At 49.2% G+C, this 13675-nt stretch overlaps 1 long non-coding RNA gene across 2 annotated transcripts; it reads right to left on the bottom strand.

The window, feature by feature from the left end:
• Nucleotides 1-208: 208 nt before the first annotated feature.
• On the bottom strand, nt 209-1116 carry LOC105417018 (uncharacterized). 2 transcript variants are annotated; one of them, XR_003889810.1, is made up of 3 exons: nt 710-1116; nt 449-614; nt 209-343 (listed from the first exon to the last, which is right to left on the bottom strand). It is a non-coding gene; the product is annotated as an uncharacterized lncRNA (long non-coding RNA). The 2 variants fall into 2 exon arrangements; XR_003889809.1 differs by having other exon boundaries at nt 467-614.
• Nucleotides 1117-13675: the final 12559 nt, after the last annotated feature.

The raw sequence follows: 13675 nt of genomic DNA, 5'->3' as shown, positions 1-13675 counted from the left end.
CGTATTTTCCGAAAAAGGGCCGAGGCGTCGCTTGTTTGATGTGCGGCAGCTCTGGATCCGACTCGGGAAGGATTCCGCAATTAGGATGACTGACGTGACAAAGAGCACCCCTCGGAGATTCATAAACCCATCACAACCGAGCGCGCTAGCTTCCTCTGATAGCGGCGTGACGTTGCTCACAGATGGAAACGGACGGCTCCTGCTGACTCTGTTATTTTTATTTTATTTATTTTTTTGACAGCTGCTCTTTAGATTATTGAAATTTTCCACGACAGGAAGCATATGGGGTGGTCAGCGATGGTCGCCTCCTTCTGGGCCCATTTTCCCATCTGCATTCAATATTCTGACAGAATGTAGATGCAAACAAAATGAGAGCCGCGTTGCCGAGGGTCGTCCTGACGCACCTTCGGAGCGTTGAGGATCTGACAGTGAACTTCTGCATTATTACATTTATTTAAGGTGAAACCTGCTCGTGTTGACGCTCCATCTGCAGACCGGCGGCACGTCAAGAGGAACGCGCTGTAACGCTGTTTTCCTTCTGCTTCCTTTAGTCATAAAGCTGCCCTTTAAACAGGTTTTTCCTCCGTCTATTCTGGGTCACGTGCGGTTAACACCTACAAAAGAAGGAGTTGGAAATTGTCTTCTCCTACCCTCCTACTCATCTGACCTTCAGCACCTTTTGGAAGGAGTGTTCTGTGGAATTATTTACAGCAGGAAAGTCGAATTCGGCGCGTACATCAGGGCTTTCCGGAGTTGGGTACATATCTGTCGGAAAGTGGAGCCCAAAACTGGCCGTAAGTGGACCAGGGGTAGAGGCTGAGCGGTCTGAAGCGGGTGAAGATCATTCTGTGGTCAGAGGGAAGAAAAACCGAGCTAATTGGCCATAGGAGCAGAAACATGATGACTTCTGACCTCCAGATCATCGTAGCAGCCTTCAAACAGGGAGGTGGGAGTGTTCCGCTGCTCCGTAAATCCATAAACGCTGTAAAGGAAATGAAAACCGCCGCTCCTGGAGGAGCCCCGCAGTCGTTCCAGAAGCGTCTAAGCGAGTCAACACATGCAGCCGAACGGAAGTCATCCAGCGCCACAACGTGTGGGTCGAACTGGATCCCGCCAGCAGCAACAGTCGAGAGGATCTGCTGAGCCCGAGAGCTGATTGGCAGCAGGGAAGATAAAGGCACCAGCCATTAATTATACATACGCATTGATAAGAGCTTTTATTTTTAGACTCCCAAACTGACCTTTACATGCAGCCAAGCCTGATATTTATAACCTGCTTATTTATGTGCAGCTCTGTTCTTTCAATGAAGCTGCAACTTGGAATTTCCGGCCAGATCGCTTGGACGAGGGCGGTGTTGATTCGGGCGGACAGAAAGTGCGATGCTATAAAGAGAACATGGAGGAGACGCCGTCCAACCACTGAGCTCTAGTTGGACCTGCCAAGGCTCTCCTTTCTTTAGCCCTTAGTTTTGTCCAGCAGCCACTCAGTTTAACTTTCATTTATGGAATTTATGCCAAGGTGACCCCTGTCCTAGAGTGGGTGCTTGGACACCAGACGACATGGACACACCCCCTTTCACCACCTGTGGCAAAGACACGATGCTTGATGTCCATTTGTCTTCCATAACAGCTTAATGTCCATCCAAACAGGTTCATTTAGCTGCTAAATATTAGCGAGCCTCTGTCTGCAGATGCAGGAGCTGTGTGGGGGACACTTAAGACCCAAATGTCATTAAGCAAACAGCCTCCGGTTGTGACTTCCGAAATCATCCATCATGCAGTCACTGGAAGGCACCCACCCCCTGTTCTGCTGACCTTTTCTCCACTGTGGCCGTAAATCTGGGGTGATGATAATGACGGCCCATCACAACTGGAGGACCAGGCGATCACAGACGGACAATTAAGTCAGCAATAAAGCCAATAAGGGCGCAACACGGCGAGTCATAAAACAGGAGCGGAGATGAAATGAGACGAGGGGACGGTGTCGATGGTGTCCAAGCATCCTGAACTCTGCAGATCTTCTATCTACAAGCATCAGTGACTCCACTGGCCTCTCACCTGCTCACTTTTAAATCGATATAATCTAAAATGCCCACTGCATTTCCATGTATGATGCGTGTGTGTGTGTTCTATTGTCCATCTCTCATTCTCTTTTACCTGCCCTACAGGAGCATCTGCTGATGTGAGCCTGGTCCTGCTCGAGGATCAATCATGTTAAAATGGAGAGTTTGTTTATATCTTCCTCCATCCTTACTTGAAGCAAATCAATATCAATGGTATAAAATTTAGCTTTAGCCGTTAAAGCCGGCTTTTTAGTGACCTCAAACCTGTTTTGGAGGAATCCAAAGCTCTATCTGTTGTAGCTTCCTGCCCTTTGCTGTTGACAGCCTGGTTATTCTGAATTTTAACATGTTTGTGCTTTATGGCTGTTTATGAAATCCCAAATATCAGTCTGCCTCAAAGGGGTTCGCTGGATGGAATCTTTTTAAACCATCTTAATCTACTTTTTCAATTAATACGGACTCAAAGTGAACACACGGCGTTGACTTTGGGGCCATTTTGTGTGCCGCGCTCTGCAGATCGATGAACAATTTCTGGGCGAACACGCTGCTCACACGAACATGTGTCAACATGGAACCTTCCGGAACCGTCCTTTGACAGTCCACACTGATGACGAGCAGGAGGACAAGGAGCAGCCCGGGGTGGAAAAAAAGAAAAAGCTGTTTTCCATTAGCCTCGAGACTGCCTTGATGCTATCAGCTGGAAGCTTTGGGAGCTGCTCGGCACACCTCTGGCACGGATTGATTTTTAAATGAACTGTAATGGCATTACCCAAGAACAATATATGTTTATTAATACCAGCCCATTTTTTTACACTGTTTATCAGCGTGTCCATTAAATATATGACGGTTAATCACCTTGTGATCTGATGCAACACTGACAGTTGAAGAAAAAGCCAAGTTGAGCTCATAAGCAGCTTAATAGCAGAGAAAATGGAATCAGCAGTAAACACATTAGGGCCCCGTATGATTTGGCTGCCTAATGGTTGCAGACAGCTCAAACGAGGATAGATACGCCAATCAACCCACACCGACTCGCCCTGATTGATGACTGTCATTTTTCTTTCCTTCAGGGGGAAACAAAGTACTCGATCGGCTGCAAGTTCACACCAAAAACATATTCTGGACATAAGACAGTGAGCAAAATGGAGCTTAATAACAGGGGGTAAAACTGGGAACAGCGCAAAGAAACCAGTTTCAGTCGAATCGGGGGCATCAAATTCTGAGTAACAGACGCCGAGCTGGTTCAGACACCCCAAATAAATTGAATTTCAATGTTAGTGAGAGGATCTAATGTACAAATAATCTAATAAATAATAAATAATGGAGCAGGCAGCCTGCAGATGAGCCACAGAGACCTTGTTAGCTTATGGTTTTACTCCCAAAACCCACTAACTGAACCTGCATCTGGTGAGAGCTGCTCAAAGAAGGAAGCAACAGGGCAGTAAAAAGTTTTCCACCTCCCTGCCGATACAGAGGAATAGCAATGCTAATGGCAGGTAATGCTAATTATGAAAAAACAATAAAAAATAAAAGGCTAAACCCATCACTGAGGATTTGGAACTGGTCACTTTTCCCCACTTTCCTATTAAATTGATCCGGTTTCCGAGGACACTGAAGTCTGAGCCGCAGTCATCCGGCCCGGCCGGGTCGTCCGGGGTTATGTGCGATAAGCTGCGTGTGATGGATTAAAAGAAGTGGTTGGAAGAACAACTTCTGCGGCTCCTCCTATCAGCGAGCTCGTTCCCGGACCGAACGCTGCGAGGCCGAACTTATGGGATTATAGTCAGAGTTCAGTGACAGCTAATCAGAAACAACCCACAGATACTTTAACATCCCATTGTGCTCGTTAAAACACTGCTGGAACTGCCAACTCTGATGGGATTAAAAAATGTCCCAGGTTTGAAGCTGGAGACGACGACATCAAACTGTTTATTTTGATCGGGCTGATTTTAATGAGATCCAACCGAGCGACTGGAGCAGCAGCAGGAAGATTTGGACCGCGTCGCCCTGCTGAAGTGTCTCTTCCTGTGGCCAAAAAAAAGAAGAACCAGCCAGTCAGTTTCTCTGGAACAATGCAGACCCGCTGCGCCGCAGCCCCTGAAATAAAGCTGCGATTCGTACAGTGTGCAGCAAATTACAGAGAAAAAAGGGACTTGTGCAAAGAACAGCTTGTAACACGCTGATAATCGTAGGTTGTTGGGAGACAGTGCACAGAAATAACTCAAGTGGAGGACAGCAACAGCAAAAGCAACGTCTTAAAGATCCAGTTAGAGACTAATTTAGGATGCTGACATCATGATGTTACAGGGCAAAGGTCAACCAGTGCTGACGATCTGCTGTATACGCCAACAAAAAATAGAAGCCTTTTTGAGTAGCACATCAAAGAAAAGCTGAAGCTAACAAATGCTAAAATGGAGATGATTCTTCTCCAAGAAGCCCCTGACAACATGACAACCCCGTTCCACAGCCTGAAAGGAGCAAAGGGACTGATCATAAACTATGAAATTCAAACCTCAAAAATGTTTCGTCTCCTTATTTTATTCTTTCTCTTTGTCAAAATTTCTGGTTTGGTTTGAAAGGGTTTAATGTGACCGTTGATGCAAATAACACAAATTTAAACTGCCCTCGTGGCCTCTTGGGTCTTTAAACTCTTGCTTAGATTTGAAACCCCTTCAAGTGTGGCGGCGGTCTTAGATGGCTTTCAGACAAGGACGAGTTTATTAGAGTCTCAATGAGGACATTTGCATGTCCCTGTAGCTCAAAGGTCAAAATAGTTTCTGTTAAATAAAGGGTGGGGGTGGGGGGTTATGAGACAAAGTGTGTGCACTGGATAAAACTAATCAGAACGGAATAATTAAGCGTAATTACACCACATTCCGGGGGAGGCCTGGGCAGCAGAATGAACAGAATGCAACCAAAATCTGATTAACTGAATATTTCTAATCACTGTCTGGGCTATAAATATACAAACTGTAGCTGAGGTTAAAAAAATCTAATGGAGGTCAGGATGTTTTGTGGATGGTCTGACTTAAAAAACAAACCCTAAGCACATTTAGTTTAGCACTTATGCTCTCACTTAGCGGTTACTGCCTCCAACCTCCTAACCTTAGCCCATTCCCTTAATTAATCTTTCTACTTAACTCTTCCGAAGTTCCTTTAAAACAGGAATAGCTCATGTCAGCCTTCATTCTGCCTGGGTTAGGGCCTAGTCTTCAACCAGGATTCCCTCTGGAGGTAATACGGTCTTCCCACTCACCTACACCCTTCGCCTCAGTGGACATGTGCTAAAAAGTTTAATCCAAAACCTTAAACCCAACCCCAGCCCTAAACCCTAAATATAAACCTCAACCTTAGCCCCAACCCCAACCGTCACCCCAACCCCAACCATCACTCTAGCCCTAATCCTACTCTGGAGATATTTGACTCCCGTGGTAATGTGGAGTTTATAGAGAAACAGTGTAGGAAGAGGGCGAGATCTTTGATAATTATAGTAATACTCCAAAGTTGTGGGTGTTAGTAAGGCTGTTGTTCAACAGTGTGCTGGATTTGGATCTGCAGCTGACCTAAAAATACTGTTCAACACAGTAATATTTATGTAGATTTAGAGGGTGGTGGAGCAACCTGAGCGGTGATGGAGCTCAGTGGACACACACATGGTCCTACATGATCCTGGTCTTGCTCAGGTTTCTCCCTGTTAAGCGCGAGTTTCTCGGTTTTTAGCAAATCTCCCAGAGACAATCCTGGCTGAATGAGTCCCGACCTGAACACGGAAGCAGGGACAAACAATCTCGTCTGCGTTTTCACTCACCAGCCAAGCCCGGAGACAAACTGGGATGAGCGGGATTGTCTCGCCGGCGCGGTTATCTCCGTTTTAACATCATTATACACCGCGTTTCCCATTTACCAGCTGCTCAACCAGCAGCGTGGTGTGTGAATGGTGATTAGAATTAACATTGCTCTGGGCCATTGCTCTTCTCCATTTCATGGATTTCTATGCATTTTAATCAATGTTACACCTGCTAGAAAAATTCCACAGCGATACCCGGAGTGTTCCACGTGTGCTTGGAGAACACCTACCTTCCAGGATTTGTCTGGTAAACATTTAAAACAGACCCTTTAACAGATGCCGCCCCCCCCCCCCCACATTTATTTAGTGTTTTAACAATGCAGTAGCGCAGAGATTGGGGCGGGAATGCATTGAGGATTATACTCCTAATCTGTCCGGGAGTCCATCCATCCATCCATTCTCTGCCGCTTATCCGGGGTCGGGTCGCGGGGGCAGCAGCCTAAGGAGAGAATCCCAGACTTCCCTCTCCCCAGCTACTTCCTCTAGCTCATCCGGAGGGATCCCCAGGCGTTCCCAGGCCAGTCGAGAGACATAGTCTCTCCAACGTGTCCTGGGTCTCCCCGGGGGTCTCTTACCGGAGGGACATGCCCTGAACACCTCACCAGGGAGGCGTCCAGGGGGCATCCTGACTAGATGCCCAAGCCACCCCATCTGGCTCCTCTCAACGCGGAGGAGCAGCGACTCTACTCCGAGCTCCTCCCGGATGGCAGAGCTTCTCACCCTATCTCTAAGGGAGAGCCCAGCCACCCTACGGAGGAAGCTCATTTCAGCCGCTTGTACCCGGGATCTTGTTCTTTCGGTCATGACCCAAAGCTCATGACCATAGGTGAGGGTAGGAACGAAGATCGACCGGTAAATCGAGAGCTTCGCCTTTCGGCTCAGCTCTCTCTTCACCACAACGGACCGGTGCAGAGCCCGCATTACTGTGGACGCCGCACCGATCCGCCTGTCGATCTCCCGCTCCATTCTTCCCCCACTCGTGAACAAGACCCCGAGGTACTTAAACTCCTCCACTTGGGGCAGGATCTCCTCCTTTACCCGGAGAAGGCACTCCACCTTTTTCCGGTTGAGAACCATGGCCTCGGATTTGGAGGTGCTGATTCTCATCCCAGCCGCTTCACAGGCGGCGGCGAACCGATCCAGTGATAGTTGGAGGTCACGGGCCGATGAAGCCAACAGGACCACATCATCCGCAAAAAGCAGAGACGCGATCCTGAGGTCACCAAACCGGATCCCCTCAACACCATGACTGCACCTAGAAATTCTGTCCATAAAAATTATGAACAGAATCGGTGACAAAGGGCAGCCCTGGCGGAGGCCAACCCTCACCGGAAACGAGTTCGACTTACTGCCAGCAATTCGGACCAAACTCTGGCACCGATCGTACAGGGAGCGGACAGCCCGTATCAACGGGCCCGACACCCCATACTCTCGGAGGACCCCCCACAGGACCCCCCGGGGGACACGGTCGAATGCTTTCTCCAAGTCCACAAAACACATGTGGACTGGTTGGGCAAACTCCCATGTACCCTCGAAGACCCTGCTGAGGGTGTAGAGCTGGTCCACTGTTCCACGCCCAGGACGAAAACCACATTGCTCCTCCTGAATCCGAGGTTCGACTATCCGGCGGACCCTCCTCTCCAGTACCCCTGAATAGACCTTGCCAGGGAGGCTGAGGAGTGTGATCCCCCTATAGTTGGAACACACCCTCCGGTCCCCCTTCTTAAAAAGAGGGACTACCACCCCGGTCTGCCAATCCAGCGGCACTGCCCCCGATGTCCACGCGATGTTGCAGAGTCGAGTCAACCACGACAGCCCTACAACATCCAGAGCCTTAAGGGACTCTGGGCGGATCTCATCCACCCCCGGGGCCTTGCCACCGAGGAGTTTTTTAACTACCTCGGCAACTTCAGCCCCGGAGATACGAGAGCCCATCTCCAGGTCCCCGGGCCCTACTTCCTCACTGGAAGGCGTGTTGGTGGGATTGAGGAGGTCCTCGAAGTATTCCTTCCACCGATCCACAACATCCCGAGTTGAGGTCAGCAGCACACCATCACCACTATACACAGTGTTGACAGTGCACTGCTTCCCCCTCCTCAGACGCCGGATGGTGGTCCAGAACCTTTTCGAGGCCGTCCGAAAGTCGTTCTCCATGGCCTCACCGAACTCTTCCCATGCCCGAGTCTTTGCCTCGGCAACCGCCGTAGCTGCACTCCGCTTGGCACGCCGGTACCCATCTGCTGCCTCAGGAGTCCCACAGGCCAGTAAGGCCCGATACGACTCCTTCTTCAGCTTGACGGCATCCCTCACCGCTGGTGTCCACCAGCGGTGAGGGATGTCCGGGAGTCATATTCATTATTATTATCTTTGAGCTCTTCTCCACCCATTGGGAATTTTGTAAGCTTCACTCCAAAATATAAATAAAGAAGAAAAAATGTTCTGCCTCCTGAATGCATTCCATCGGCCTTTGTGATGATTTCATCTCGATTTCTTGTATAATTAGTAATAAACTGCAACGAGCTAGACATAAACTGTCCTTGAGAGGAGATGATACACACTGGAGTGGAAAAATAGGAAAACATATACATCAAGTAGAGATTCTCTGAACTAATGTTTGAATGTTGAGCATGGAACGACTCCTAAATGTCGCATTTTCCAGCAATCCGATACCGGATTTTTAAATATTTTCCTCAGAAAAGATTGAAACAAACAGCAGCGGTTTTTAAAACCTCCATGCATGTATTTTTAAACCCGAGCAGCCACCGAGCTGCTAATGATGCAGGACACCGGCGTCCTGAGCCGTCGCCGGGGCTGTCAGAGAAGCCACCGTTTGGGGACAGATTTCTTGGAGAACAGAAAGAAGACAGAGGACGGAAGACGGGGTTGACAGCCGGGAGAGAGCAGGAGAAATGATGGGGGGGGGACGCGGACTTAATGGAAGAGGAAAAGATGGACGGTCGTGGCGACGGCTTCTGAAATCCTGCGAAGCTGAGATGTTCTCAAAGCACTAACACGGCAGCTTCTGCTAACTGTGCGCTGGTGTTGGTGGGGGGGGGGGGGGGTCACGGGGGCTTCAGGGGGGCCGTGAGAGACCTGAGCTCTAGCGGGGCGTCAGCCTGCAATGAATTTTGACCTCAGAGAGCACAAACGTATCCTGACAAGCATTTATTGAAGGAAAATTAGTCAAATGATCCCAATCATTTAGGAGTAAATGGGAATGATGATGTCACCATGATGCCAAGTTTCGCCATGTTGACAATTGAGCTTTAAGATGTTAGATTTAGTGAATCTGGACTTTGGACGGAGCTCCAGACTTAGAGCTTCACATCACTGCTCTTTGCTGCAATGAAAGCTGGAGTTTTACTGAAATGAACTCTGTAAATAACAGAGTCCACCCTGACATGGAGACAAGGAGAGATGGAGACATGGAGACAAGGAGACAAGGAGACATGGAGACAAGGAGACAAGGAGACATGGAAATGGGTAAATATGTTTCTACGTTTCAATGTCAAACTGGCAGCCTTGTCGTAATGTGATTATGTGGAGCAACTGAGTGCATTAGACCCTCATATCAACACGGCCATGTGCCGAATGTCAGCTAATCAGTGCATTAGTTGTGGAGAATTGCAGAATTAATTAGGAAATTAATAACCTGGAGGGTCGGTTCAGAGTCCAGGGTGAACGAGCACGGCCGCTCAGACGGATGGCGCCTTCAGTGGGGCGACAGCGTGCGTTTCCTTCAAATGTTAGCTTGAAATATGGAGGATTCTGCTTTCAAAACCCCCCCCTCAGCACAAAGTGCAGCAGATTCAGTCCACTCGACGAGTTATGTGGGTCAGGAGAAGAAAATAAAGAAGTCAATTTCCTGACTGTTGTTGAGGCCAACAGCAGCGTAGCAGCTGGGCCACGTCTGTACCAGCTGACCACCACCACCACCACCACCACCATCATCATCATCATCATCGCCAGATTCGGATAAAGGATAAAGCTAAATGATCACTTTTTAATCCGCAGCATAAAAGATACCGTTGTTGTGCTGATCCAAACGTCCCAGAGGACGGATCTGCTCTGAACACAGTCCTGAATAAAACTTTGCCTAAAATGATGTATTTGGTACTTCTGGGGGGGGGGTGTTTGCATTGGGATTTTTGGTTTAATGTGTCCGGAAGCTATTGATCCCCCACATCCATCCACTTCCCTGTGTTTATCTGAGACTTTGCCAAGCTTCCTCCAAAGCTGCAGGCAGAAGCCCTTTGTGGAGATCCAGGTGCGGTCCTGAGCTCGACTGGATTTACGGGACAATCCCAGCAGCCTGCTCTGTGCTTTTTACAGCTTCACCGTCAGACACCCCAACACCCCTGAGGCCCAGCTATCACGCGCCTGACCTGCCTCGTTTTTTATTGGCAATCGCGAAGTTAACGACAAATGAACGCTGCGTTGTCCACAATTAAATGTCATTCTATGAGTCAAAGTGGGTGAAACCTTTAGGGGCTCTTCCATCTTATCTGGGATCCTTCAGCCCTCAGGCCTCCGTGTTCAGTTATATTTTAGCTTATGTTGCTGCGCTCTCACAAATAGCCGACGCTCGTCTCGCCAACAGTGCTGGCGGATTCCAGAAGTCCACTGTGGCTCCTGGGGTTTTCCCACCACACGTTGGAAAACCCCAGGAGCACCCGGATCGATCTCAGGAGAATCTGAAATTGTTTCGTGGCGTTGGAGACGAATGCTAACAGCTAAGCGACCCCGTCTGTTCCACCTACCTCTACTCACATTTAGATTTTACAGTTTTGTATCAACCAAGGGAGGCGTTGCCTCAGGAGAAATCTATATATTGTTTTCACAGTATTATCTCAGCTCAGCACCAACAAACCTCAGATAAAAACCCACGAGGAGCCAGCAGCCTGTGAAATTCTAATGCTAGGTGTGCTCAGCTGGTAACAGCGGGCGTGTTGCACGCTGGGCGTTTGCAGACAGAGTGAGAGGTGTCACCGCCGACTGGGACGGGGGCGTCCTTGGGGGAATTTCCTGTAAATCATCATCCGCCACCTCGCTGCTCACAGATGACGCCATTGCAGATGACGCTGTGGACCCACCGGTTCCTCCTCCGCTACCGCTCCATTCTCAACAACACGGCTTTACACGCCGCTGCCCCCCCCTCCCCTCCCCCTCCAGACAGCCTTCTTACACAGATCACACACAAAGAACATAAAGGGTGAGGACAGATGAGACTAGCCTCACGTGGACACGCGCATCAGTCGTACGGCCGTGATGAACAACATCAGTATATAGACAGATAGATTGATTCCCACAGATCATTACTAACATTTCGCCCTGCTGTCACCCACCACTGTCATATACTATATGTTGCTATAAATCAAATGTTGCAGCTTTAATTGTCGTACAGGCTGTAAATAAAACAAGAGCTGCTGTCACAAAGTGATCCGAGCGGCCTTTATCCTGAAACCCACCAAGTAAATGTGGTAATGACCATAATTCATAGCTTAATTGCTCGTAACGGAACATAAACGAGGCCGCCTGCCTTAGAGACTGGTTGTTTGGTTTAACAATCGCGGCCAATAAATAGATTAAATAGAACAAAAAACCTCCGGACGTGTGACGCATCAGGCCTGTTGCTTCTCAGTGAAAACAGGAGGCCAAAGTCACTCACTTGACCACCAGGTGGCGCTCTTTCGCTCTGCTGGCTACATAGCCAAGCTGTGGTTAGCCTCAGCTTAGTCGGACCCACAGATTTGTGTGTGACTTGGAAAAACATTTGTGCCCAAACTTCAAGGCAACTGGACTTTATTATGGAAAAGCTCACCACACAAAGGCTCGGGTTCACACAGGGGTGCTGCCCTGAGGCCAAAAATGACCCCTCGACCTACGTAAGCATGAACACCACAGCCCGCCACCTGAATGGCGTGGATGGAGGCGGGAATGGAGCCCGTGCAGACTCACACAATGGCGCGGATGCTCTTTGTGCGCCGCTTAAGTGTCGGCCTCAGTTGAGCTCCAAACCTGAAAGTCTGAACCAGGGGGGGAAAAAAAAGGCTTTTCAGATGAGAAGTGAAACGTTTTTCAAAAACACAAAAGTGCTTCGACCGCCGTGACCCGGGTGGCGGCGTGTCGACAGACTGTCGCTGTACTTTTAAGAGCGGCGACCTATTTCCTCCTCAAGACGAGATGGGCTCCTCCGACGTGCAGGAAGTGCTCGGATGCGGCGTGCCGCCTTGCATTCCGCAACAGCTTTTGTCCTGATTGAAGGAAGTGCTGAAGCATCAGCCGGGATGATCGTACGAGGGCGAGCGGGGTGGTGTTTATATGCTGAGCAGTTTGTAATCAGAGACGCTGCCGCTGACATTTGAGATATAATAACACAACATTGCACCAGGCAGCAACAGAAAAAAACAGTATTATCCCAGAGCTGCTTCCTCCTGGTGCTGTTAGAAGATTAGATCCCTGCAGAGGAGGAGAGTTCCACCTGGAATGATCACTGCCACCATCCTGTTCAGAAAGAATCTGGGAATGAAGGCCAGGGTAGAGTAACCTGTCATGCTAACCTTGTAGCCGGAGGGGGCGGAGCCAAGCGGAATGATGTGACGCCGCAACGGTGCTAGCGTAAATGCACGCGTCCACCCTTTCGCCGTTTATCCGTCTGTTCCTACGACGATGAATAAAGAACACGTTCCGTAAGCCGTGATTAATCACCGGCTACCCTGCCATTACTCTGACTGACAGCAGTAGCTGCTTTATGATTTCATCCTGCTGGATGTTAAACGTGGACCAAACCCGCCCGCCCGGTTCTGGTGCCGACACACAGCTGCAGCTCTGCTGGAGGTACGTTCTGCACGTGCGAGTTTGTTTACTGCTCAGGCGCGCCGAGCAGCCTTTCCTGGGAATAACGGCGACACTTTTTCGTTGAAGCGCGTTGCAGCGGAGCGCGACCGCTCGTTCAGCGGCGGCCGGGAGGTCACAGTAAACGACCTTTAATCGCACTTCCTGGCTCGGCTGAGGGTCGGAGCCGATGCCAGTTGTGATCTTGGGACGTGAAGAAGAAATAGGAGTTGTGGATGACATTAAAGGGTGGGATCTGATCTCAGAGAGGGCGATTTTGCTCTTTCTTAAACTCCGCTGGTCTAGTCGCTAGAAGCTGCGGATGCTAGGCTACTGCAGCATTGGGAGCGCAGCCACTTTTCTCTGGGGAACGCAGTGAGGAGAACTCGGAGAAGTAATCGGGAAGGGCTCGGACTGCTGCCACAACAGGCTGCTGACACTGATGGGAGCCGACACCGAGAATTGGGCAGGAATCGGGAGACGCTCTTATTTAAAGAAGCCGTTTCCTCCGCCTGGGAAGCTGATTTAATGTAATGGAGCTCTAATAAGGAGAAGAGGAGAAACAATGAGAAGGAGGAAATTGCTTGCATGGAGGCCTGTTAAAAGAAGATTGTAGTTTTTTGGTGGTGGTAGTGTGGGAGTGTGTTTCCATATTTTCTGACACGGCTGGGTACAACGCTCCGCCGTGCTCTCTGATGTTTGCACACAGTTGTTTGCCTTCTGTAACAACAGCGTTATTAACGTCCCCGGGGTGTAGATAGCTTGGAAATTAATACTAATTCTATGCAGAGATGTACAAATTAGCCTGCTTTTTCCTGTGGCTTGTTAGCGAGGAGCACACACACACACGTACAACAAAAACACACATGAGCATCCCTGGTGTACACACACACACACACACACACACGCGTGGCTAAGTCAACATGACACA

This window comes from Takifugu rubripes, chromosome 10 (genome assembly GCF_901000725.2).
Source record: "Takifugu rubripes chromosome 10, fTakRub1.2, whole genome shotgun sequence".
NCBI lineage: Eukaryota > Metazoa > Chordata > Actinopteri > Tetraodontiformes > Tetraodontidae > Takifugu > Takifugu rubripes.
Note: the sequence above shows the minus strand (reverse complement) of the source record. Positions and strands in the feature narration are given on the sequence as shown.